Source organism: Zalophus californianus, chromosome X (assembly GCF_009762305.2).
Source record: "Zalophus californianus isolate mZalCal1 chromosome X, mZalCal1.pri.v2, whole genome shotgun sequence".
Taxonomy (NCBI): Eukaryota; Metazoa; Chordata; class Mammalia; order Carnivora; family Otariidae; genus Zalophus; species Zalophus californianus.
This window is the reverse complement of record NC_045612.1, coordinates 49,208,688-49,236,060: the sequence shown is the minus strand read 5'-3', so window position 1 is coordinate 49,236,060 and position 27,373 is coordinate 49,208,688.

The window sequence follows — 27,373 nt, the reverse complement described above, 5'->3', positions numbered from 1 at the left end:
TGCATCTCAAGGAGAGCAAAGGACATGGGAATTTTTTTCAGAAAATCTGGCTTAAAAATATGAATACAGCTAAAGTTTTTTGTAAACATCATATAAACCAATGCTTCTTAAACTATCTGTGGGGAAAATCAGTTAATTTTCCAAATCTCCAATTTGTTCCAGGCCAAAGTTCTATAAAATATAATAAAAACAGCTAGGAAAATGGAAGAGAAATAATAACAAATACACAAAAGACATGCCTATATTTTTAATATTATAGATTCAATGCACATTAAATTGCTTAATCAAATTGCTACAAAACTAGCTTAACACAGGCCATGACACAGTAATGTTTTGTAGACTAGTACCTACCTGGGTACTCACAATCTGTATCCCTTAATTAAAACAAAAATAAAGAGAATCTTTTAGGAAAAATATACTAATACAGCAGAAAGACAAAAAATGAAATCAATCAAAACTCTACCTACTGAAGACACTTTATTAAAACGAAAGGGACTACTCTTTCCTGACTTAGGTATAAAAAAGCCATTTGTTTTGCATGGTGTATAAAATACTCCCTATAAATACAAAACTTATAAGTACACACACACACACAAAATACTTCTAAGATCTTCTCTAACTCCTAAACATTACAACATTAAGCATATATGAATCCATCAATTATCTGGGTTAAATTTATATTTTATATTAATTATTTTATAAAATTATAATTATAAAAATGTCCTCTTTAAATGAGCTTTGATTTTCATTTATGCAATAAATATTTACTGATGGACCACTGTATGCCAGGCACTATGCTAAGTACTAAAGCTCAGTGTGTCAAACCTGACTTTAAGTACTGTTATGCTTATAAACTCTTCTGCCAAAGGTATAATAGGTGAGGCCATCTCCAGTTTCAGTACAGTAAAGTGTGGATTATTACAAGTCTTAAAATGGTTTAATTTTTTTCTTTATTTTATTTTATTTGTTTATGTTTTATATAAATTCCAGTTAGTTAACCTACAGTGTAATATTTGTTTCAGGTGCAGAGGTTAGTGATTCAAGACTTAGATACAACACTCGGGGCTCATCACAAGTGTACTCCTTAATACCCATCACCTATTTAACCCATCTCCCCTACCCACCACCCCTCTGGTAATTATCAGTGTCTTCTCTATAATTAAGAGTCCGTTTCTTGGTTTGCCTCTCTCTCTTTTCCCTTTGCTCACTTGTTTTGTTTCTTAAATTCCACATATGAGTGAAATCATATGGTATTTGTCTCTCTGATTGATTTTGCTTTGCGTAATACTCTGGCTCCATCCATGTCACTGCAGATTGCAAGACTTCATTCTTTTTTTTAATGACTGTATATATATATATATATATATATATATATATATATATATATACACACACATACACACACCACCTCTTCTTTATCCATTCATTAGTCAAGGGACACTTGGACTGTTTCCATAATTTGGCTATTGTAGATAATGTTGCTATAAATATCAGGGTGTATGTATCCTTTTTTTTTTTTTTTTTAAAGATTTTATTTATTTATTTGAGAAAGAGAGAGAATGAGAGAGAGAGAGCACGAATGGGAAGAGGGTCAGAGGGAGAAGCAGACTCCCGGCCGAGCAGGGAGCCCGATGTGGGACTCGATCCCGGGACTCCAGGATCATGACCCGGGCCGAAGGCGGTCGCTTAACCAACTGAGCCACCCAGGCGCCCTATCCTTTTGAATTAGTATTTTTGTATTCTTTGGGTAAATACCTAGTAATGTTGCTGTATCAAAGGGTAAATGTATTTTTAACTTCATGAGGAAGGAACCTCCATACTGTTTTCCAGTGTGGCTGCACCATTTTACATTCCCACCAACAGTGCAAGAGTGTTCTACTTTCTCCACATCCTCACCAAATTTTTTCTTTAAAGAACACAATACAGGAGTGCTTGTGTGGCTCAGACAGTTATGCATCTGACTCTGGATTTCAGTTCAGGTCATGATCTCAGGGTCCTGGGATTGAGCCCTGCATCAGGTTCCACACTCAGTGGGGAGTCTACTCAAAATTCTCTCTCTCCCTCTCCCTCTGCCCCTCCCCCCACTTATGTATACACACACACACACACACACACACACACACACACACACACTTTCTTTCTCTCTCAAAGACTGTTCATTCTTAGGCCATTTCATTAATTTTACATATTAAACACCAAATTTACAAACTCAACATATTTTTATTTTTAGGTTTTTGGAAAGCAAAGTCTTACATATAGATTTGGGAAATATTGATGGGAGAAAAATTTGGAAAAAATAACTTCAAGGCCTTTCCTGTACCCCTCTTATATTTTATTATTAATGGAAAATATGTAAGAAATTAAGTAGAAAATATATTATTTTGACCTACCATTGTGATCATTTGAAGATTAAAGTGGACATGATGCTGATTTTTTTAGCAAAAATAAATGCCATAATTTCCAAGTAACTATGCATTGACTATATAAGCATAATATTATCAAAATACTACATTCATCCTATACTTATTTCATGAAGCTAAATCAACTCTTTGGAGATATCAAGGAAGGAAAAAGTACATCACATATCTTTTTTTTTTTTACCTTCATTTATGCCTCAGAATAGTCTTCTATTCTGAAATGCAGTAGACTCTAAACAAATCCACTGAGATTACTACTAGGTTTTGGTGCAAACTTCTATTAGCTTACTGACTTACTGTACTAATGAGAATACTTAAATGTCTTAATTTCTTCTGATGGACAAACTGAGCTGTGCTTTCAAAAGCTTTGATGGACATAACTAACCCAATATCCAGTCCTTTGTAATTTTGTTAATAGTTTACCTTAAAAATGGATTACATTTTAGAGTGCTAGGGCAATGTACATTGAGTGAAAAGTGCAGAAATTATGGGAAAATATCATCAGGTGGAATTTAATACATACATGTAAAGTTATAAAAATCTACTTTGAATGGAAGGAATGGCTCAATAAGTTAAACTCCCACAAAGATTTGAGCAGCTTTTACTGTTACTAAAAAAATTAAAAGTTCTAGATATTGAATAAGTAGGACTTATTTGAGTCCATGTCACAATAATATCTGAGTTCTCAAGTTTGGTCTGAAAAGTTAGGAAAATTATAATGTAGCAAAAATTATATAGAAAAATTTTCTTTATCAAAAAATAAGATATAGAAAATTCAGTGAATTATTTATAGTGATAAAAAGCCTAAAAAGAGGAAGAAAATAATTGAATCATATTTACTTGTTGACAAATTAATTTATCACTTAAGATATTCAGTAAAATGGGTATGTTTATAGAGGAGATGAAACAGTTAATGACGTGGTCTTTTAAATTAAGATATGATCTTTATTGTGAAGACAAAATATATACATGTGGGACAAATCGTTAACACCAGACAATATAATTGAATATCAACTTATATTATTCAGTCAATATATGCTATAGGAGATCCCTAAGGGTTCCAGTTTGAAGGCTGGAGCAGTCAGGAGATGAAACTCAAATTGGATATTGTTTAGATATTATTCTGATAAGAAAGTGTCTTCTACATTCTACTTCATCCCCCAACACACAGACACACACACACACACACACACACACACACACACACACACACACACACTAAAAGGGTCTTAGTTTTTCTTTTCACATTCTGTAAGGTTCATAGGAATACATGAGAAGCCAGACATGTAAAATATGTTATTTTGGAAGAGAATTTTCTGATTCCCAAAGTAGCTGTAAAGACCTCTAAGTATTCTGGGTAACAAAAAAGGAAAACAGATATACTAGTAAAGTTTAGTTGGTTTCTGATATAAGGTATGAAATAAAACTTTACAAAGTGTTCATGAACATTGCAAGTATTGGACAGGTTATTTGCAAATATCCTTACATCTCCAACTGAAGAACTATGGGTCTCTTTAGCACAATTCTCTGTACTTACATTTAGGATCAAAAGTACCTGTAGGCAGACAAACCAGTTTGAAGAAAATATCCTCAAAATCTTAAATAATTGCAAATGATTATTTCAAAATATTTTAAAATCCAACATATATGCAACTAGATGTGCATATATTTATTATGCAGTATTCAGTATATGCACAGCAATAATTATATATTCAGCTATAAATCCATGTTTATTTAGAACACACATGCACCTTCACATGCTTATTATTTTCATTTTTATATTTCTACACTTCAGAGATTTTTTCCATGAGCTGAATCAGAAGTGTCAAAGCATAGTAATAGAGGCTATTCACACGCAGCCTAATTACCATCTATGGCTATGTCCATAAGCTTAAATCAGATGTAACAAAGGCTCATTATTTAATCCTATTGACAAAAGCAGCCATTTCCAGAGCTCTCTGAATAATAAGGATCTCTTTTTGTTCACTCTCATCTATCACTGCCAATCAGACTATATTGTTTGAATGCCACTTCAATTCTCTTTATGTAAAATATCACAAACTAAGCCAAAACTCAACATATTTTTCTCCTTTTTACTATTTTCTGTAGTGGCTGGTGACACCAGAATTATTTTATTCTATCAGTTTCTTTTTTTATTCTTCTTCAATTTTTTTATTTAAATTCTAGTTAGTTAACATACAGAGCAATATTAGTTTAGGAGTAGTTTCATAAATTGTAAGTCATCTTGGATTTCTCTCTAGTCTTAATTACTTAACTATCCTCAATAAAAAATCTTTTGTATTCTTCACCCTCAGATTCACTGACACTTTACAACATTCTGTTGGTTCTCCTCTTTCCTCTCAAATAAACTTTCCTTAGCCTTCTAGACTTTTCTTCTTTTTTGTAAACCTTAAAAGCTTATATTCTATATGACTGTTCTTAGTTCTCTTATTTTTTCACACTCTCCATTGGTAAACTCATTCAAGAGCAAAGACTTCAATAAAAGTTATATTTTGATGATTTCAGTTTATCTCCAACACAGACCTTTCCTTGACTTACAAATTTGGTTTATAGAAGCATTACAAATTATTCAAAACTGTTTCTTCACTTCTTAAGTCAATTGACTCATCTTCTATTCAGTCTTTAATCTTAACTCATTTCTCCCTCTCACTACCCTCTGTATATAATTTCTATATAATAGGTCACAATGCTTTTTAATTTTGCACCAGAATTGTATCATTTAGTCACTCTTTACTTCCACTGTCACTGACACCATGTTTATCTTGAGGACTTAATTTAGTCCTAACTTGGAAAATTACAACAGCATTTTAGTTGCTACCCATTTTTTTTCAAATTTTTATTTAAATTCTAGTTAGTTAACATATGGTGTAATATTGGTTTCAGGAGTACAATTTGGTGATTCACCACTTATATATAATACCCAGTGCTATCACAACAAGTGCCTTCCTTAATACCCATTACCTATTTAACCCATCCCCCTGTCAACCTCCCCTCCATCAACCCTCAGTCTGTTCTCTATAGTTAAGAGTCTATTATGGTTTGTCTCCCTCTCTTTTTCTCCTTTCCCTTTGTTCATCTGTTTCTTAAGTTCCACATATGAGTAAAATCATATGGTATTTGTCTTTCTCTGACTGACTTATTTCACTTAGTATAATACGCTCTAGCTCCAACCATGTCATTGCAAACAGCAAGATTTCATTATTTTTGACAACCGAGTATAATACATATACATATATATTCTTTATGTATTCATCAGTCAATCAACCGTTGGGCTCTTCCATAGTTTGGCTATTGTTGATAATGCTGCTATAAACATCGGGGTGCAGGTGCCCCTTTGAATCAGTATTTTTGTACACTTTGGGTAAATACCTAGTCATGCAATTGCTGGGTCATAGGGTAGTTGCATTTTTAAACTTTTTGAAGAAAGTCCATACTATTTTCCAGAGTGGCTGCACCAGTTCATATTCCCACCAACAGTGTAAGAGGGTCCCCCTTTCCATGCATCCTCACCAACAGTGTTGTTAATTTTAGTCATTCTGACAGGTGTGAAATGACATCTTCTTGTAGCTTAGATTTGTATTTCCCTGATGAAGAGTGATGTTTGTTGAGTATCTTTTCATGTGTCTATTAGCCATCTCTATAACCTCTTTGGGACAATGTCTATTCATGTCTTCTGCCCATTTTTTAAAAGATTTTATTTTTTTATTTCAGAGAAAAAGTGGGGGGGGGGCAGAGGGAGAGATCTGCCCATGTATTAACTGGATTATTTGATTTTTGGATGTTGAGTTTGATAAGTTCCTTATAGATTTTGGAGACTAACCTTTTATCAGATATGTCTTTTGCAAATATCTTCTCTTATTCTGTATGTTTCCTTTTAGTTTGATTGTTTCCTTCTCTGAGCAGAAGCATTTTATCTTGATAAGGCCCCAATAATTAATTTTTGCTTTGGTTTCCCTTGCCTCCAGAGATGTGTCTAGTTAAGAAGTTGCTGCTGCCAATGTCAAAGAAGTTGCTGCCCTGTGTTCTCCTCTAGGATTTTGATGGTTTCTTTTTCACATTTAGGTCTTTCATCCATTTTGAATTTATTCTTGTGTATGGTGAAAGAAAGTGGACCAGTTTCATTCTTCTGCATACTGCTGTCCAGTTTTCCCACCACCATTTGTCTGTCTTTTTACTATTGGATGATTTTTCCTGCTTTGTCAAAGGTTAGTTGACCATATAGTTGTGGGTCCATTTCTGGGTTTTCTATTCCAGTCCATCAATCTATGTGTCTGTTTTTGGGCGAATATCATACTGTCTTGATCACTACAGCTTTGTAATAATATGACTTGAACTCTGGAATTGTGATGCCTTCAGCTTTGCTTTTCTTTTTTTAAAGTTTCTTTGACTATTTGGGGTCTTTTGTGGTTCCATACAAATTTTAGGATTCTTTGTTCCAGCTCTGTGAAAAATGCTGGTGGAATTTTGATAGGAATTGCATTAACTGTCTAGATTGCTTTGGGTAGTATGGACATTTTAACAATATTTGTTCTTCCAATCCATAAGCATGGAACATTTTTCCATTTCTTTGTGTCATCTTTAATTGCTTTTGTCAGTGTTCTATAGTTTTCAGAGTACAGATATATTACCTCTTTGGTTAAGTTTATTCCTAGGTATCTTTTGGTTTTTGGTGCAATTGTAAATGGGATCAATTCCTTGATTTCTCTTTCTGCTGCTTCATTATTGGTGTATAGAAATGCAGCAGATTTCTGTACATCGATTTTTGTATCCTGTGACTTTGCTGAATTCATGTATCAGTTCTAGCAATTTCTTGGTGGAGTCTTTTGGGATTTCTACATAGAGTATCATGTCACCTGTGAAGAGTGAAAGTTTGACTTCTTCCTTCCTGATTTGGACGCCTGTTATTTCTTTTTTTCTGTCTGATTACTGAGGCTAGAACTTCCACTACTTTGTTAAATAACAGTGGAGAGAGTGGACATCCCTGTCTTGTTCCTGAATGTAGAGGAAAAGCTCTTACATTTTCCCCACTGAAAATGATATTAGCTATGGGTCTTTCATATGGCCTTTATGATGTTGAGGTATATTCCCTCTATCCCTACTTTGTTGAGGGTTTTTAACAAGAATGGATGCTGTACTTTCTCAAACATTTTTCTGCATCCATTGAGAAGATCATATGGTTCCTATCCTTTCTTTTATTAATGTGATGTATCACGTTAATTAATTTGTGAATATTGAACCACCGTTGCAGCCCAGGAATAAATACCACTTGATTGTGGAGAATGATTTTTCTGATTCTTTTGATTTGATTTGCTAGTATCTTGTTGAGAATTTTTGCATCCATGCTATTTTTCAAACAATTTGAGAAGAATAGATATTAAATGTCCTTTAAATGTTGGTAATATTTCCCTTGGAAGCTGTTTGGCCCTGGACTTTTGTTTCTTGGGATATTTTTGATTTCTGATTCAATTTCTTTGCTGGTTATCAGACTGTTCAAATTTTCTATTTCTTCCTATTTCAGTTTTGGTAGTTTATATGTTTCTAATAATTTATCCATTTATTCTAAGTTGCCCAATTTGTTGGTATGTAAGTCTTCATACTATTCTTTTATAATTGTTTGTATTTCCATGGAGTAAGTTGTGATCTCTCCTCTCATTCATGATTTTATTTATTGGGGTCCTTTTTCTTTTTTATTTGATAAGTCTGGCTGAGGCTTATCAATTTTATTAATTCTTTCAAAGAAACTGCTCCTAGTTTCACTGATTTATTCTAGTGTTTTTTCTTGTTTCTATATCATTTATTTCTGCTCTGATCTTTATTATTTTCCTTCTACTGCCTTTAGGCTTTATTTTTTGTTCCTTTTCTAGCTCCTTTAGATTTAAGATTAGGTTGTATATTTAAGACTTTTCGTGCTATATAATTATCTCTTAGGACCACTTTTGCTGCATTCCAAAGGCTCTGGACTGTCGTGTTTTCATTTTCACTTTGTGAATCAGAGATATCTGTGCTGGTTAATTTTACACATCAATTTCAGTGGACCATTTTGTTTTATTTATTTATTTATTTTAATTATTATGTTCAGTTAGCTAACATGCAGTATATCATTAGTTTTTTATGTAGTGTTCAAGGGGATTCATTACTTGCATATAACACCAGCACTCATCACAACACGTACCCTAATTAATACCCATCACTTGGCTGCCCAAACCACCCACCCCCTTCCCCTCTGTAACCCTCAGTATCTTTCCTGGAATCCATAGTCTTTCATGGTTTGTCTCCCCCTCTGATTTCTTCCCATTCAGTTTTCCCTCTCTTTCCCTATGATCCTCTGGGCTATTCCTTATGTTCCGCATATGAGTGAAACCATATGATAATTGTCTTTTTCTGCTTGACTTATTTCATTCAGCATAAGCTCCTCCAGTTCCATCCATGTCAATGCAAATGGTAGATATTCATATTTTCTGATGGCTGAGGAATATTCCATTGTATATATGAAACACATCTTCTTTATCCATTCATCTGTTGAAGGGCATCTCGGCTCCTTCCATAGTTTGGCTATTGTGGATATTGTTGCCATGAACATTGGGGTGCATGTACCCCTTCTTTTCACTACATCTGTATCTTTGGGGTGAATACCTAGTAGTGCAATTGCTGGGTCTTAGGGTAGTTCTATTTTTAACATCTTGAAGCACCTCCATAATGTTATCCAGAGTGCCTGTACCAACTTGCATTCCTACCAACAGTGTAAGAGGGTTCCCCTTTCTCCACATCCTCGCCAAAACTTGTTGTTTCCTGTCTTGTTAATATTTGCATTCTAACTGGTGTAAGGTGGTATCTCATTGTGGTTTTGATTTGTATTTCCCTACTGGCTAGTGATGTTGAACACTTTTTCGTGTGTCTGTTATCCATTTGTACGTATTCTTTGGTGAAGTGTGTGTTCAAGTCTTCTGCCCATTTCTTGACTGAATTATTTGTTTTTTGGGTTTTGAGTTTGAGAATGTCTTTATAGATCTTGGATACCAGCCCTTTACCTGTAATGTCATTTGCAAATATCTTCTCCCAATACGTGGGTTGCCTCTTTGTCTTGTTGACTGTTTCCTTTGCTGTACAAAAACTTTTTATCCTGATGAGGTCCCAAAAGTTCAGTTTTCTTTTGTTTCCCTTTCCTTTGGAGACATGACTTGAAAGAAGTTGCTGTGGGTGATGTCGAAGAAGTTACTGCCTATGTTTTCCTCTAGGATTTTGAGGGATTCCTGTCTCACATTGAGGTCTTCCATGAATTTTGAGTTTACCTTTGTGTATGGTGTTAGAGAATGGTCTAGTTTCATTCTTCTGCATGTGGCTGCCCAGATTTCCCAGCGCCACTTAATGAAGGGACTATCTTTCTTCCATTGGATGTTCTTTCCTGCTTTGTTGAAGATTAGTTGACCATAGAGTTGAGGGTCTATTGATGGGGTCTCTATTCTGTTCCATTGATCTATGTGTCTGTTTTTGTGCCAGGAGCATGCTGTCTTGATGATCACAGCTTTGTAATATAGCTTCAGTCAGGCATCATGATGACCCCAGCTTTGGTTTTCTTTTTCAATATTCCCCTGGTGATTTGGGTCTTTTCTGGTTCCATACAAATTTTAAGATTGTTTGTTCCAGCTCTGTGAAAAATGTCAATGCTATTTTGATAGGGATCGCATTGAAAGTGTAAATTGCCCTGAGCAGCACAGACATTTTAATGATGTTTATTCTTTCAATCCATAAGCATGGAATGTTTTCCCATCTGTATCTTCCTCAGTTTCTTTCATAAGTGTTATGTAATTTCTAGTGCATAGATCCTTTACCTCTTTGGTTAGGTTTATTCCTAGGTATCTGATGATTTTTGGTGCTATTGTAAATGGAATTGATTACTTAATTTCTCTTTCTACAGTTACATTGTTAGTGTACAGAAATTCAAATGATTGTTGTGCATTGATTTTGTATCCTGCCATGCTGCTGAATGAGTTCTAATAACTTGGGGATGTAGTCTTTTGGGTTTTCCACATAAAGTATCATGTCATCTGCGAAGAGAGAGAGATTGACTTTTTCTTTGCCAATCTGAATGCCTTTTATTTCTTTTTGTTTCCAATTGCTGAGGCTAGGACTTCTAATACTATGCTGAACAATAATGGTGAGAGTGGGCATCCCTGTTGTGTTCTTGACCTTAAGGGAAAAGCTCTCAGTTTGCCCCCATTGAGAATGATATTCTTTGTGGGCTTTTTGTAGATGGCTTTTATGATATTGAGGTATGTCCCCTCTAACCCTACACTCTGAAAAGTTTTAATTAGGAAAGGGTATTTTGTCAAATTTTTTCTCTGCATTGATTGAGAGGATCATATGGCTCTTGTCTTTTTTTTTTATTATTGATCTGCTCTATCACGTTGATTGATCTGTGAATGTTGAACAACGCTTGTATCCCAGGAATAAATCCCACCTGGTTGTGGTGAGTAATCTTTTTAAAGTACTGTTGGATCCTATTGGCTAGAATCTTGTTGAGTATTTTGGCATCCATGTTCATCAGGGATATTGGTTTTGTAATTCTCCTTTTTGATGGGGACTTTGTCTGGTTTTGGGATCAGGGTAATGCTGGCCTCAAAGAACAAGTTTGGAAGTTTTCCTCCTATTTCTACTTTTTGAAACAGCTTCAGTAGAATAGGTATTATTTCTTCCTTAAATGTTTGGTAGAATTCCCCTGGGGAGCCATCTGGTCCTGGGCTTTAGTGTTTTGGGAGGTTTTTGATTACTGCTTCAATTTCATTGGTGTTTATTGATCTGTTCACTGTCTAATTCTTCCTGTTTCAGTCTTGAGAGTTCATAAGTTTCCAAGAATGTGTCCATTTAGTCTAGCTTGCTAAATTTGTTGGCATATAGTTGCTGGTAATAATTTGTAATAATTGTTTCTATTTTCTTGGTGATAATCATGATCTCACCCCTTTTGTGCATGATTTTATTAATTTGGGTCATTTCCCTTTTCTTTTGGATAAGTCTGGTCAGAGGTTTATTGATCTTATCAATTCCTTCAAAGAATGAACTTCTGGTTTTGTTCATCTGTTCTACTGTTCTTCTAGTTTCTATTTCATTGATTTCTGGTCTAATCTTTATTATTTCTCCTTTCCTGCTTGGTTTAGGCTTTATTTGCTGTTCTTTCTCCTTGTCCTTTAAGTGTAAGGTTAGCTTGTGCATTTGTGATTTTTCTAATTTTTTTGAGAGAGTTCTGCATAGCTATGAATTTCCCTCTTAGGACTGCCTTTGCAGTATCCTATAGGTTTTGGACTGATGTGTTTTCATTATCACTGATTTAAATGAATTGTTTAAGTTCTTCTTTAATTTCCTTGTTGACCCCGTTATTCTTTATCAAGATGCTCTTTAACTTCCAAGTGTTTGAGTTCCTTTCAAAATTCTTCTTGTGTTTGAGTTCTAGTTGCAAAAAACTGTGATCTGAAAGTATGCAGGGAATAATCTTAATCTTTTGGTATTGGTTGAGACCTGATTTATGAACCAGTATGTGGTCTATTCTGGATAAAGTTTCATGTGCACTCGGGAAGAATGGATATTCCATTGTTTTAGGATGGAATGTTCTGTATATATCTCTGAAGTCAGTTTGGTCCAATGCATTATTCAAAGCTCTTGTTTCTTTGTTGATTTTCTCCTTAGATGATATGTCCATTGCTGTGAGTGGAGTCTTGAGGTCTCCTACTATTAATGTATTATTATCAATGTGTTTTTTATTTTTGGTTATTAGTTGGCTTATATAATTGGTTGCTCCCATGTTGGGGGAATAGATATTTACAATTGTTAGATCTTCTTGTTTGATAGACCCTTTAAGTATGATATAGTGTCCCTCACATCTCTTATTATGGTCTTTGGTTTAAAATCTAATTTGTTTGAGATGAGGATTGCTTACCCCAGCTTTCTTTTGATGTTCATTAGCATGGTAAATTGTTCTCCATCCCCTCACTTTCAATATGGAGGTGTCTTTAGGTTCAAAATGGGTCTCTTGTAGACAGCATATGGATGGGGCCTATTTTTTATTCAATCTGAAACCCTGTATCTTCTCAAGGGAGCATTCAGCCCCTTTACATGAAGTCACTATTGAAAGATATGAATTTAGTGTCATTGTATTGCTTGTAAAGTCCCTGTTTCTATAGATTTTCTGTTTCTTTCTGATCTATGTGACTCTTGGGGTCTCTCTTTGTTTACAGAACCCCTTAATATTTCTTGCAGGGCTGCCTTGGTGGTCTCATATTCCTTCAGTTTCTGCCTGTCCTGAAAGCTCTTTATTTCTCCATCCATTCTGAAAGACAGCCTTGTTTGGTAAAGTATTCTTGGCTGCATATTCTTTTCATTTAGTACACTGAATATGTCTTGCCAGCCCTTTCTGGCTTGTCAGGTTTCTGTGGATGGGTCTGATGTTATTGTGATGTTCCTCCCTCCATATGTAAGGAACCTCCTTTCCTTGGCTATTCTCAGGATAGTTTTTTTTGGTTGTAAAATTTGCAAGTTTCACTATTATAGGTCAGGTTGTTGATTTATTTTTATTGATTTTGAGAGGAGTCCTCTCTGCCTTTTGGACTCAAATGCTTGTTTCCTTTCCCAGATTTGGAAAGTTCTCAGCTATGATTTGCTCAAATATACCTTCTAGGTCTCTCTTTCTCTCCACCCCCTCGGAGATCACAATAATTTTATCACTGGAACTTTTCATGACATCATTAATCTCTCCAATCTTTTTTTTCATATGTTACTAACATCCTATCTCTGTTTTCCCCAACCTCCTTCCTTTGCATCAGTTCATCTTATAGATCACTAATTCTCTCTCCTGCCTCATTTACCCTGGCTGTTAGAGTATCTGGTTTAGACTGGATTTCATTCATAGAATTTTTTAGTTCAGCCTGATTAAATCTCATTTCTGCTTAGAGATTCTATACTTTCAGTAATGCTTTTTTCAAGCCTAGCTATTGACTTTATGATTGCTATCCTGAATTCTATATCTGATATCTTGCTTTTATCCATATCTATTAGTTCTGTGGCAGAGGACATTGTCTCCGGTTCTTTTCTTTGTTGAGAGTTCCTCCTCCTAGCCATTCTGTCGAGGAATGGTTGAGTGAAAGAGCAGAGTCCAAAATATCAACCACGACCCAAACAAGATGCACCCAGCAAAATGTGGAGTAGTCAGAAGCCACCACAGGAAAAAAAAAAAAGCCAAAATGAAACACAAGGAAATTTTTAAAAATTCAAAAAGGGAGTGAAAATGGGCAGGGGGCTATAATTTCTCAGTATGGACAAAGCAGGGTGTTTCAGTTGTTCTCGGGTGTATTTTGGTCTGTGTGTTAGAGGACACTACCTCCCAAAATTACAAGGAAAATAAAACTTGTATATATATAAAGGTAAAATTGAATAGAGTGAAAAAAGGACCAAAATAAAGTGTATATCTATAAAAAAATGTGTGGAAAAATACAAGTTAAAAAGCTACTATGAAATATAAGTTGATATAATAAACATCTAGTTGAAATGAGAAGGTAAAAAGAAAAAAAACAGAAAAAACATAAGAAAAATAAAAAAACAAGAAAAGGAGAATTTTATCTGAAAAATAAACAAGTCATGAGGCTGCACCTTGTGCTCAATATACAATTTCCCCCTGGAGTTGGAATTTCAGTCTTATGGGATCCATAGGATTTTTGTCCACCTGTTCTTCCAGCCTATCTTCTGGGGGTGGGGCCTGCCATGTTTTTTCTCAGGTAACCCTGCCTGTGTGGAGTTGCTCCACCCCCTGTCAGGGGGATGGGCTCAGTGGAAACTGGTCCTCTGTGTGGCTTTTATTCCCTGGAGGCTTTCTGCTCCTCTTCTGAGGGTCAGAGCAAAAATGACCACACCCAAACCTCTGGCCCTGAGCAGAAAATTTGCAGTCTGGCCTGTTTAATAAGCCCTCCAGGACTAACAGTCTCCACTTCTGTACGCGCTGTGGAAATCTGCAGCCTCCTGCAGTGCAGTCCCACAGCACCTATCTCAGAGGTAGTCCCAGGGGCCTGGGAGTGCCACCGCCTTTTGTGTTCTAAAACCACAAGTGGCCGAGGGCACATGCATGCCCCTGAAGCTCCTGGATCATATCTGGGTGCTGCTCTAAAGCCCTTTCTGGGCCACTACTGGTCTCAGGTGCGGGTTCCAAATTTTTTCCACCTGCTCAAGAGAAGAGCAATTATTGACTGGCCTGGCTAGCAGTTTATGGCAATCTGAGCCAAGGTCCCTTCCTGGACTCACTGACCATAACCTGCTTCCTGGCTCCACTGTTTGGGCACTCTACTGGGTCAGGAGGCCCCTTTTGCTCTGTGGTTCCTCGTATCCCAAGACCACAATGCCCTATCTAGAATTTTGCCTTTTCATTTCCAGAGCCCCTTTCAGAGAGGGATGTCTCTCATTAGAGCAGATTTCTAAGGGTTCCGATTTTACGCTCTGGTTTTATATCACTCTCTGGGAGCCATCTGATGGAGGCTCCCTCCTCCCTCTGTTTATCTTCTAGTATCTTCCCACAGATTCACAACTCCTCATGTCCTACCTTGCAAAAAGCAGTCGTTTTTCTGCTTGTAGAGATCCAGATATATATTCTTACATTTCAGGCTGATTTTGTGGGTGTTCAAAATGGTTTAGTAGATATCCAGCTGATTGAAATGGGGTCCCTTACTCCTCCACCATCTTGCTTACTCCCTTCTCCATTTTTTTATTTCTTCTTTAATTTCCTGTTTAACCCATTCATTCTTTAGTAGGCTGTTCTTTGACTATTTGTGGTCTTTCCAATTATTTTCTAATGGTTGACTTCAAGTTTCATAGTGTTGTGGTCTGAAAATATTCATGGTACGATCTCAATCTTTTCTACTTGTTGAGGCCTGGTTTGTGACCCAATATGTGATTTTTTCTGGAGAATGTTCCATGTGCACTCAAAAAGAACGTGCATTCTGCTGCCTTAGGATGAATTGTTCTGAATATATCTGTTAAGTTCATCTGGCCCAGTGTTTCATTCAGGGGCATTTGTTTCCTTGTTGATATTCTGCTCAGATGACCTTTCCATTGTATAAGGAAGTGTTAAAGTCCCCTACTATTATTGTGTTATTATCAATGAGTTCCTTTATGTTTGTTATTAATTTCTTTATAATATTGTGTGCTCCCAAGTTGGGAACATAAATATTTACAACTGTTAGATCTTGTTGGATAAAGCACTTTTTTAATGATATAGTGTTCTTCTTCATCTCTTGTTACAGTCTTTGGTTTAAAATCTAGTTTTTCTGATATAAGTATGGCTACTCCAGCTTTCTTTTGACATCCATTAGCATGATAAATGGTTATCCATCCCCTCACTTTCAATCTATGGGTGTCTCTAAGTCTAAAGTGAGTCTCTTATAGGCAGCATATAGATGGGTCTTTTTATTTTTAATCCGTTCTGATACCCTATGTCTTTTGATTGGAACATTTAGTCCATTTACATTGATAGTGATCATCGATAGGTATGAATTTAATGCCATTGTGTTACCTGTAAAGTCATTGTTGCTGGAGATTTTCTCTCTTCCTTTCTATTCTTTGTTGCTTTTGGTTTTATTTCCCCATTCAAAGAGTCCTTTTTAATATGACTTACAGTGCTTGTTTAGTGGTCTTAAACTCCTTTAGTTTTTTTCTGTGAAGCTCTTTTATCTCTTTTTCTATTCTGAATGACAGCCTTGCTGGATAAAGTATTGTTGGCTGCATATTTTTCCTATTCATCCTGTTCAACATATTACACTGCATTCTTATGGCCTGCCAAGTTTCTGTGCATAGGTATGTTCCCTATCTTATCTGTCTTGCCTTGTTATTTAGAGACTTCTTTTCTTTTGCTGGTTTTAGGATTTTGTCCTTATCTGTATATTTAGCAAATTTTACTGTGATATGTCTTGTTGTTGACCTGCTTTTGTTGCTTTTGGTGGGAAGTTCTCTGTGCCTCCTGGATTTGGATCTGTTTCCTTCCTCAGATTAGGAAAGTTTACAGCTATAAATTGTTCATATAAGCCTTCTGCCCCTTTTTTTCCCCTCTCCTCTTCCTCAGGGAGTCCTACGATATGAATGTTATTATGCTTTATGGAGTTGTTGAGTTTCCTAGGTCTGCATTCATGATCCAATACTTTTTTCCCCCTCTTCTTCTCAGCTTCGTTATTTTCCATAATTTTGTCTTTTATATCACCTATTCATTCCTCTTCTTCTTCCATCCATTGGTCATTACAACCAGTTGATTTCACACTGCTGTTATAGCTTTTTTTTATTTCAACCTGACTAGTTTCTAGGTCTTTTATCTCTGCAGTAAGGGACTCCCTAGTGTCTTTTTTTTTTTTTTTATTTTATGTTAGTCACCATACAATACATCATTAGTTTTTCATGTGGTGATCCACAATCCATTGTTTTCATATAACACCCAGTGCTCTCTGCAGTGTGTGCCCTCCTTAATACCCATCACTGGGCTAACCCATACCCCCACCCCCTCCCCTCTAAAACCCTGTTTGTTTCTCAGAGTCCATAGTCTCTCATGGTTTGTCTCCCCCTCAATTTCCCCCGCTTCCTTTTTCCCTTCCTTCTCCTAATGTCTTCCATGCTATTCCTTATGTTCCACAAATAAGTGAAACCATATGATAATTGACTTTCTCTGATTGACTTATTTCACTTAGCATAATCTCCTCCAGTCTCATCCATGCTGATGTAAAAGTTGGGTATTCATCTTTTCTGATGGCTGAGTAATATTCCATTGTATATATGGACCACATCTTCTTGATCCATTCATCTGTTGAAGGGCATCTCGGCTCTTTCCACAGTTTGGCTATTACAGACATTGTTGCTATGAACAATGTTCCCCAGTGTCTTCTATGCTTTTCTTAAGCCCAGCAAGTGTCCTTATAATTGTTGTTTTAAATTCTGGTTCAGGCATATCACTTATATCTGTTTTGATTATCTCCTTGGCTGTGACCTTTTCTTGTTCTTTTCTTTTGGAATGAATTCCTCCATATTGATATTTTGTCTAGGTCTCAGTCTTATCTGTGTTAAGAAAGCCTGTTATGTTTCCTGCTCCTGAGAGTCATAGCTATATTAAGAAGAGGTCACATAATGACCAGGGCCTGGTGCTTCAGGCAGTGTTTCATGTGTATGTTGTGTGCATTCTGCTGTTGTGTTTTGCCTGCTTTTTCCCTCAGGTCAATCCTCTGCAGAGTTTCTCCTTGCCTGCAGTGTGGAGTGTTTCAACCTTGTCCAGTATGTGCCAAATTTTAACTAAGTGTGTTTTGGTCTGCTCATTAAAAAAAGTCTAGATCCAGTTTCCACTAGAACTGAAGTTTTGCAGTACTCTATGGTCAGTAGACATGGTACATGCATGTGGGTTGTGCCTGTCCTCTGAGGGAGCAACCCACTGCTGCTCTGGCTCTCAGTCACATTTGCTCTGGAAGAAAAATGGTGTCAGCCTGCTCTCTCATACCTGAGGTGGGGAGTTTGCACCTGTCTCTGTTTCAGAAGCTCTCACAGAAGGGAGAACAATCTCCCCTTGTGTGTCCCAGGCATCCCTCAGATACTGGCCTTCATCTTGTCTGTGTCTGAGCCTACTGACCACCCAGTGGTATAGTGTTTCTGTTTTTTGTTTGTTTGTTTGTTTTTGTTTTGCTTTGTTTTGTTTTGTTTTTTATCTCACTCATGCTGGTTGGGTTCCAAACTCAAAAGTTTAGAGACCCAGCATGGAGAAGACCTGCATTGATGTTCAGGGGGAGGGTCTCACCACATTGTGGATATTGCTGGTTTGTTCCAGAAGGGTAGTAACACAAACTCATAGGGGCTTGAAGTTTATGATAAAGTACTGTAAAATGATGGTATCAGCTAGCTGCCCTCAGCAGGTGCCTCTGCTCCTATGCAAATGAATAGGGCAGCTCAGAAGTGCCCGTGGGATCTTTTGTCCCCTGAGAGGCAGTGCCACCTCTCTCAAATGCACTCCAAGAAGAGGAACTCTCTCATTGTGACCCACGGGATCCTCAGACCATGCTGTCAACTCCCAGACCTCTGCCCTTCTTCCACACAGGAGTACCACTATGCCCACCAGAATCCACCCTGGCAATGGTGCAGACTTATAAAACTTTAGACTTGAGCTCTACTGTTTGTAAAAACTTGCAATAATCAGCCCCACCCGTTATCCCAGTCAATGGATTTGGGGAAGTGTTTTTCTTGTGCAATCCCCTGCTTGTTTCTCTCCCTTTCTCCTCTCTGTGACCAGGGATCCTTCCCCTCTGCGGCATCCATGATTATTTTCTCCCCCAAATCATATATTTGCACCTCCTACCTTCCACGATGCAACCTCTTTTCTCCCTCTGGTTATGCAGTTTGTTCTCTCAGTCCTCAGATCAATTTCGTGGGTGTGCAGAATGATTTGATATTTATCTACCTGTGTTTGAGCACAGGGTCCCCCTACTATTCTGCTATCTTAACCCCATCCCCAAAGGGGCTTCCAATTGACCCCTTTTAATCTACCTTCCACATTTTCTCCAGAATTGTATTCCTAAATCAGAAATTTGATTTTATCACCTACCTGTTCAAAACTCCTCAAATTATCATTGATTTATCTTTGTCTCTAAAATCCAAATTGCTTCATAAGGTCCCAAACTTCCTCTCTCCATTATACCTCACTTACCTAGAATGCAATTCTAATCTAGTAATACTGAATTACTCACTCTTCTTTACAGAAATCCCCTTTTCTTGTCCATGTTTCCAATACGTCTTAAAAAATGTCCCTCGTCATTCTTCAATTTAGCCCATGTCCCACTTTGTGAACTTTTTTTGTTACTACCCTAGGCAGAATAATCACTCCATATTTGTCATTCCATAGAAAAATACATCACACTGTGCTGAAATCACTTGTTTATATATTTATCTCCCCACCACTAAAATGTGAAATTCTCCAAAGTAAAGACTATGTCTTCTCAGTTGTATATCCAGAACTTAGAAATTAGTAGGCATAAAATAACTGTCAGAAGGTGGGAGGGAAGAAGAAAGGGTTTCTCAGGTATGCCACTTCTTCTTAATTTCCATATCTACAAATATATCCAGACCTTTATCAGACTGTGCCTACATTACTTATATTTGACTATTATTTCTTATACTTGTGGAATCTTACTTAAAACTAAAATCAAGACCTATAAAGAAACAAAATTATGCCTAGAGTATAAGACTTAGAGCATAGTGGCAGAAAATAACACTTGCTTTAATTAAAAATATAATTTGAAGGGACATCTGGGTAGCATAGTTGGTTAGCAGCTGGCTCTTGGTTTCAGCTCAGGTCATGATCTTAGGGTCCTGGGATTGAGCCCCACATTTGGCTCTGCATTCAGCCCAAAGTCTGCTTCAGGATTCTCTTTCTTTTTCCTACTGCCCCTCCCACAGCTCGCTTGTGTGCTCTCTCTCCCTCCCTCTCAAATAAACAAGTAAATCTTAATATATATTCATATATATTATATAATATATAATATTTTATAAATTATAAAATAATTACATAATTATAATTACATAATAATTTATAATTATTTTATAACTACATAGTTAAATATTACATATATATAATTTGAAGAAAATATTGAGATTAGAAGATTCCTTTTACACTTTAAGGAGATGGAAAGGTTAATCAGAGATAACTCAGGCAAGAAGAGATATCAGTGTGAACATTTAGTGCTTTGTAATGATCTGAGGTGCTTCATTGCTCAAGTGTAAACTATGGGAGAAGAAGGACAAGGGAAAAGACATTATTAATGCAAATAATGCAAATGTTAACAAAGGTACATCTGCCTACTCATTAATTTCTTCAAAAATAGTTATTTAATGCCAACTATTGTGGTAGATGTTTGTGAATGCAAAAGTAAATAAGACCATGAAAATTCCCTCAAGATACTAAAGAGCAAATATTAAAAATATATAAGCCTGTGGACCTAATGGATTTGCCCTCTTGGCTTAATCAACAAGAAAATCTGAAAAAATATGAACAATTGTTTTAACAGATAATCACAACAGAAGAGTGATCCCTGAAAGAAGGGAAATATGTGAGGTAAGGTTTGTGATTACCTGAAAGAAATTTTCAAACAGCAGCATAGGGAGTGGGAACTTATACATAACACAACAATCTCAGTGAGTTGAAGAGAAAGGGCTCAGAGTCTAGGGGGCCAATGTGGTCAGGATCTGGGGGACAAAATACTAAAGAAAAAGAAAGTGCACAGAGAGAGAATTTTGAAAATATCAAGAGAGTCTTTGGCTGAGTGGTGCACTGTGCAAGCGTGCAAAGGAAAATACTTCAAGCCAGAAGAAGAAGAATTATAAAGCATTAGGCTGAACTATTCTCAGGGCTCACACAGAAATTGGGAATAATTTATCCAGATGAAAATCACTTGCCATACATGTGGCCTCAGGTATAGTACTTAGAAGGGTAAAGCCTTGGTATGGGAGTGCTAAATTAGCTCTAGACTAAAAGTTCCAAATGAACTGCATTAACAAAGACAAAAAAATTTGAATGGTGTGAGATTAAAAACAAAGAAATTCATTCATAAAAAAGATTTTAAAAAACCTCCAAAAAGATTAAAGTAACCTCAATACTTTAGCTACATAAAAAAAAGTTTAGCACTTTTTAAAGGAATATAACAGAATATAACACCCAGCAATGTAGAGTTTACAGTGTCTGTCATTCAATTAAAAAACAAAAGGCAAGCAAAGAAGCAGGGATGTATAACCCATAACTAGGAGAGCAATCAATTAATAAAAACAAATCTAAAAATTATGGAGATGACAGACTAATTTCAAAGTAAGCAGAAGGAAGAAAATACCAAAATCAGAACAGAAATAAATAAAATACAGACCAGAAAATCAGTAGAAAAAGACTAACAAAACAGAGAGCTGTTTTTTGAGAAGATAAACAAAACTGACAACCAATAACTAAACTAAATAAGAAAAAAAGAGAAGATTCAAATAAAGGAGTTCAGAAATGAAAGAGCAGACATAATAATGGAAACCACAGAAACACAAAAGATCATAATGGGCTACTGTGAACAATTATATGCAACAAATTGGATAACTTACAAATAGATAAATTCCTAGAAACATACAACCTATGAGGACTGAATCATGAAGTAGAAAATCTGAACAGGCAAATAACATGTAAGGACACTGAATTAGTAATCAAATACCTCTCAGCATAAAAAAGCCCAAAACCAGGTGGTTTTACTGGTGAATCCTAACAAATATTTAAAGAATAACAATCCTCAAACTTTTCCCAAAAATTGAAGAGAAGGGAACATCTCCAAATTCATTTTAAGAGACCAGAACTACCTTGACAAAAGCCAGATGGGGCACTACAAAAAAAGCTACAGACCAAGCCCCTGAGCAATATAGACACAAAAATCCTCAACAGAATAGTAGCAAATGGAATTCAACAGCACATTTAAAGGACCAAACACTATGAGCAAGTGGGATTTATCCCTGGGATTCAAGGACAATTCAAAATACACAAATCAATTAATGTGATATACTACATTAGTAGAATAATGATGAAATTCATATTATCGTCTCAATAGGTGGAGAAAAAGTCACTTGATAAAATGTGGCATTCTTTAATGACAAAAATGCTTAACAAATTGGGTACAGAAGGAACACCATTTAGTACAATAACAGCCATATGTTAAAACTCCACAGAAAACATAATATTTAACGGTGAGAAGTTGAAACTTTCTTCTAAGATTAGGAATGAGACGAGGATTACCACTCTAACCACCATTATACAATGGAGTTCTGGAAGTCCTAGCCAGAGTAATAATGCAAGTTAAAGAAATAAAAGGCATCCAAATAGGAAAAGAAGAAGTAAAGTCTTTGTTTGCAGACAATATGATCTTCTATATAGAAAATCCTAAAGACAATACTAAAAATCTGTTAGAACTAATGAACAAATCAGTAATGTGGCAGATTACAAAACCAACATTCAGAATGTAGTTGCATTTTTATACATTAAAAAAAAATCTGAAAAATAAATTTAAAGAAAAACAATATCATTCACAATAGCTCAAACAACAAAATATTTAGAAATAAATTTAAGGAGATGAAAGATCTGTACACTGAAAACTACAAGACTTTGATGAAATAAATTGAAGAAGACACAAACAAATGGAAAAATATTCCATCTTTATGGATCATAAAAAGCATTATAACTAAAATGCCCATATTACTCAAAACCATCTATAGATGCAATGAAATACCTATAAAAATTCCAGTGGGTGATCAGAGCTTTGTAACATAGCTTGAAGTCAGGCATCGTGATGCCCCTAGCTTTGGTTTTCTTTTTCAACAATCCCCTGGCGATTTGGGGATTTTTCTGGTTCCATACAAATTTTAGGATTATTTGTTCCAGCTCTGTGAAAAATGTCAACGGTACATTTTATACAAAGATAAACTCAAAATGGATGAAAGACCTCAATGTGAGACAGGAATCCATCAAAATCCTAGAGGAGAACATAGGCAGTAACCTCTTCGACATCAACCAGAACAACTTCCTTCAAGACATGTCTCCAAAGGGAAACAAAAGTGAAAATGAACTTTTGGGACTTCATCAAGATAAAAAGCTTTTGCATAGCAAAGGAAACACTCAACAAAACTAAAAAACAACCCACTGAATGGGAGAAGATATTTTCAATGACATTATAGATAAAGGGCTGATATCCAAGATCTATAAATAATTTCTCAAACTCAACACCCCCCAAAAAAATAATCTTGTCAAGAAATGGGCAGAAGTCATGAACAGACACTTCTTCAAAGAAGAAATACAAATGGCTAACAGTCACATGAAAAAATGTTCAACATCACTAGCCATCAGGGACATACAAATCAAAATCACAAGGAGATATTACCTCACACCATTCAGAATGGCTAAAATTAACAAGTCAGGAAATAACAAATGTTGGCAAGCATGTGGAGAAAGGGGAACCCTCTTGCACTATTGGTAGGAATGCAAGCTGGTGCAGCCACTCTGGAAAACAGTATGGAGGTTCCTCAAAAAGTTAAAAACAGAGATATCCTATAACCCAGCAATTGCACTAATAGGTATTTACTCCAAAGACACAGATGTAGTAAAAAGAAGGGGCACGTGCACCCCAATGTTCATAGCAACAATGTCCAAAATATCCAAGCTGTGGAAAGAGTCAAGATGCCCTTCAACAGATGAATGGATCAAGAAGATGTGCTCCATACATACAATGCAATATTACTCAGCCATCAGAAAGGATGAATACCTACCATTTGCATCAACATGGATGGAACTGGAGGAGATTATGCTAAGTGAAATAAGTCAAGTAGAGAAAGACAATTATCATATGGTTTCATTCATATGTGGAACATAAAGAATAACATGGAGGACCATAGGGGAAGGGAGGGAAAACTGAATGGGGAAAAATCAGAGAGGGAGATGAACCATGAGAGACTATGAACTCTGGGAAACAACCTGAGGGTTTTAGGGAGGAAGGGGGTGGGGTGATGGGGTAGCCAGGCTATGGGTATTAAGGAGGGCATGTGTTGTGATGAGCACTGGGTGTTATATGCAGCTAATGAATCACTGAACAGTACATCAAAAACTAGTGTACTATACAGTGGCTAACTGAACATAATAAAAAAAATAAAAAATAGAACGATTTCAAACACAATTAGTTGATGATTTCCATGAACAGAAAATGTGAGGGGGTCATACATGCTACACCAGAATGGGAGTGTTCTTTGGAAGTAGTGGTCTAATAAGATTATGAAAAAATAAATGGATTTATTAGAAAAACAACAACAACAAAACTTCCAATGTAACTTATCAAAGAAATAAATAAAACAAATAGTCCTAAAATTTGTGTAGACACACACACACAAAACACACAACCCCCCCCAAAAAAAACACACACAAAATGAACAACCAAAGCTAGAGGCATTACATTTATTCATTTAAAACTATACTTCAAAGTATAGTAATCAAAATAGTATAGAACTGGTATAAAAATAGACACATAGAACAGTAGAACAGAATTGAAAGCACACAAATAGACTCTCATATATAGAGTCAACTAATATTTGACAAAAGAGCCAAGAATACTCAATGGAGAAAAGATTGTCTAGGGATGCCTGGGTGGCTCAGTCCATTAAGCATCTGCGTTCTGCTCAGGTCATGGTCTCAGGGTCCTGGGATTGAGTCCCACATCAGACTCCTTGCTCACCAGGGAACCTGCTTCTCCTTCTGCTTGCCATTCCCCATGCTGTGCTCTCTCTCTCTCTCTCTCTCTGTTTTACTCACAAATAAAATTTAAGAAAGAGAGAGAAAGGGAGAAATAAGAAAGAAAGAAGAAAGAAAGAAGAAAGAAAGAAAGAAAGAAAGAAAGAAAGAAAGAAAGAAAGAAAGAAAGAAAGAAAGAAAGAAAGAAAAGATTGTCTTTTCAATAAATGGTTCTGGGAAAATTTCATAACCACCTGCAGAAGAATGAAATTGGACCCTGTTGTTTTACACTGCTCAAAAAATTAATTCAAAATCATTTAGGGACATAAATGTAAGTCTTGGAATGGGAAACCCCTAGAAGTAAACATATGGAAAATATGCTTGACATTGGTCTTTGTCATGTTTTTTTTTGACATGATATCAACAGTGCAAGTAATGAAAGGAGAAATTAACTAGTGGGACTATATCAAACTAAAAATCTTCTGCACAGCAAAAGAATTAATCAACAAAATGAAAAAGCAATCTACAGAATGGGATAAAATATTTGTAAATCATATCTGATGAAGAGTTAATATCCCCAATACATAAATAACTCATTCAAATCAATAGCAAAAACTAAACATTCTGGTTAAAAATGGGCAGAGGAAGTGAATGAACATTTTTCCAATGAAGACATATGAATAAATGTCTATCAGCTACATGAAAAGGTATTCAACATCACCAATCACCAGGGAAATGCATGTTAAAACCACAATGAGAATATCACCTCACATGTTTTATGATAAGTATTATCAAAAAGACATGAAAAGAGGTAGAGGGAACAAGATGTCGGAGGAGTAGGAGACCTGGATTTTGTCTGGTCTCAGGAATTCAGCTGGATAGGGATCAAACCATTCTGAACACCTACAAACTCAACAGGAGATCAAAGAAAAGAATAGCAACAACTCTCTGAACAGAAAAGCAACCACTTTCTGGAAGGTAGGACGTGCAGAAAAGTGAAGTCAAGGCGATATTTGGGAGGATAGATGGCAGGGGAGGGGGCCTCCGTCGGCCAGTTCTGGCAAGTGATAGAGCCGCAGAGCACAAAATTGGAACTTTTAGAAGTCTGCTCCGCGGAGGGACGTCACTCCAGTGGCTAAGCAGGGGGTGGAACCCTCGCAGGACAGTGTGGTCTCAGGACCCTTGGGGTCACAGAAAGACCAGGGGTGCTTGAGTGTGGCAGAGCTCCCAGGTATCAGAGCGGGGAAGCTGGCTGCAGAGACAGAGGTCAGGAGCAGGCTCTCAGCTTGGGGTTGCCATAAACTGTGATCCGCGGCACAGTCGGGCCACTGCTCCTCCAGCAGAGACCCAAAAAGCAGCAGATCCAGGAAGATTCCCCTTCCTCCCCCGGGAGGAGCAGCACGGGAGTGCACTGCAGGGATCTGCTGGGTTTGGAGACTCCACACCAAGTCGGGTGCCAGAGATAGAAACGGTGGGTGACAGGCCAGGTGAGCACGGAGTGTGGCCGGAGAATGGGGAGATGGGAGTGATTGACTGCTTTTCTCTGGGGACTCACGGAGGAGCGGGGCCCCAAGTTCTCGGCTCCTCAGGGGAGGAGATTGGGAGGCCTCCATTTTCACTCTCATCTTCCAAAGCTCTACAGAAAGCTTGCAAGGGAACAAAAGCTCCTGAGAGCAAACCCGAGCAGATTACTTAGCCTGGACCAGTCAAGGGTGGGGTAATTCCGCCTCCGGCAAAGACATTTGGAATCCACAGCAACAGGCCCCTCTCCCACAAGATCAGCAAGAATAGCCAGCCAAGACCAAGTTTATGGATCAATGAGAACAGGGGAACCCCAGTGCTAGGAAATACAGCACATAGAATTCATGGCTTTTTTACCATGATACTTCAGTCTTTCAAAGTTAATTTTTTTAACTTTTTTCTTCTTTTTCAACCAACATCTTATCAATCCCTTTTTAAAAAAATTTTTTATTTTTCTTTTTTAGAGTCATATTCTATCCCATCATAGTAGTTACCCTTACTTTTGGCATATATATATATATATATATATATATATATATATATATATATATGTTGTTCTCTTTAAAATTTTGAGATAGAGTTTCTTCTAACACATCAAAATATACCCTAAATCTCTAGTGTATGGCTTTGTTCTAGTCTCCTGCCTAATCACATTCTCTCCCATTTTTTTTAAATCTTTCTTTTTTCAAACAACTTCTTATCAAATTCTTTTACAATTTTTTTTATAATTTTTATCTTTACATTCATATTCCATCCCTTCATCATATCAACCTTTATTTTTGTACATATATAAGTTTTATTTTCTTTAAAATTTTGGGAGGCTCTTTGTTCTAACAGACCAAAATACACCCAAACTCTAGTGTGTGGCACTGATCGATGCACCAGCCTGACCAGTTTGATCATATTCTGTTTTTTTTTTGTTTTGTTCTGTTTTTGTTTGTTTTTATCTTTTTCTTTTTCTTTTTTTTTTTTTTTTTTTTTTGCTTTTTCTTTTTTCTTTCTTTCCCTTTCTTTTCCCCCGGCTTCAGGTCTTTTCTGATGTGTTTAGAGTATATTTTCTGGGGATGTTGTTACCCTGTTAGCAGTTTGTTCTGTCATTCATCTATTCTCATTTGGACAAAATGACAAGATGGAAAAA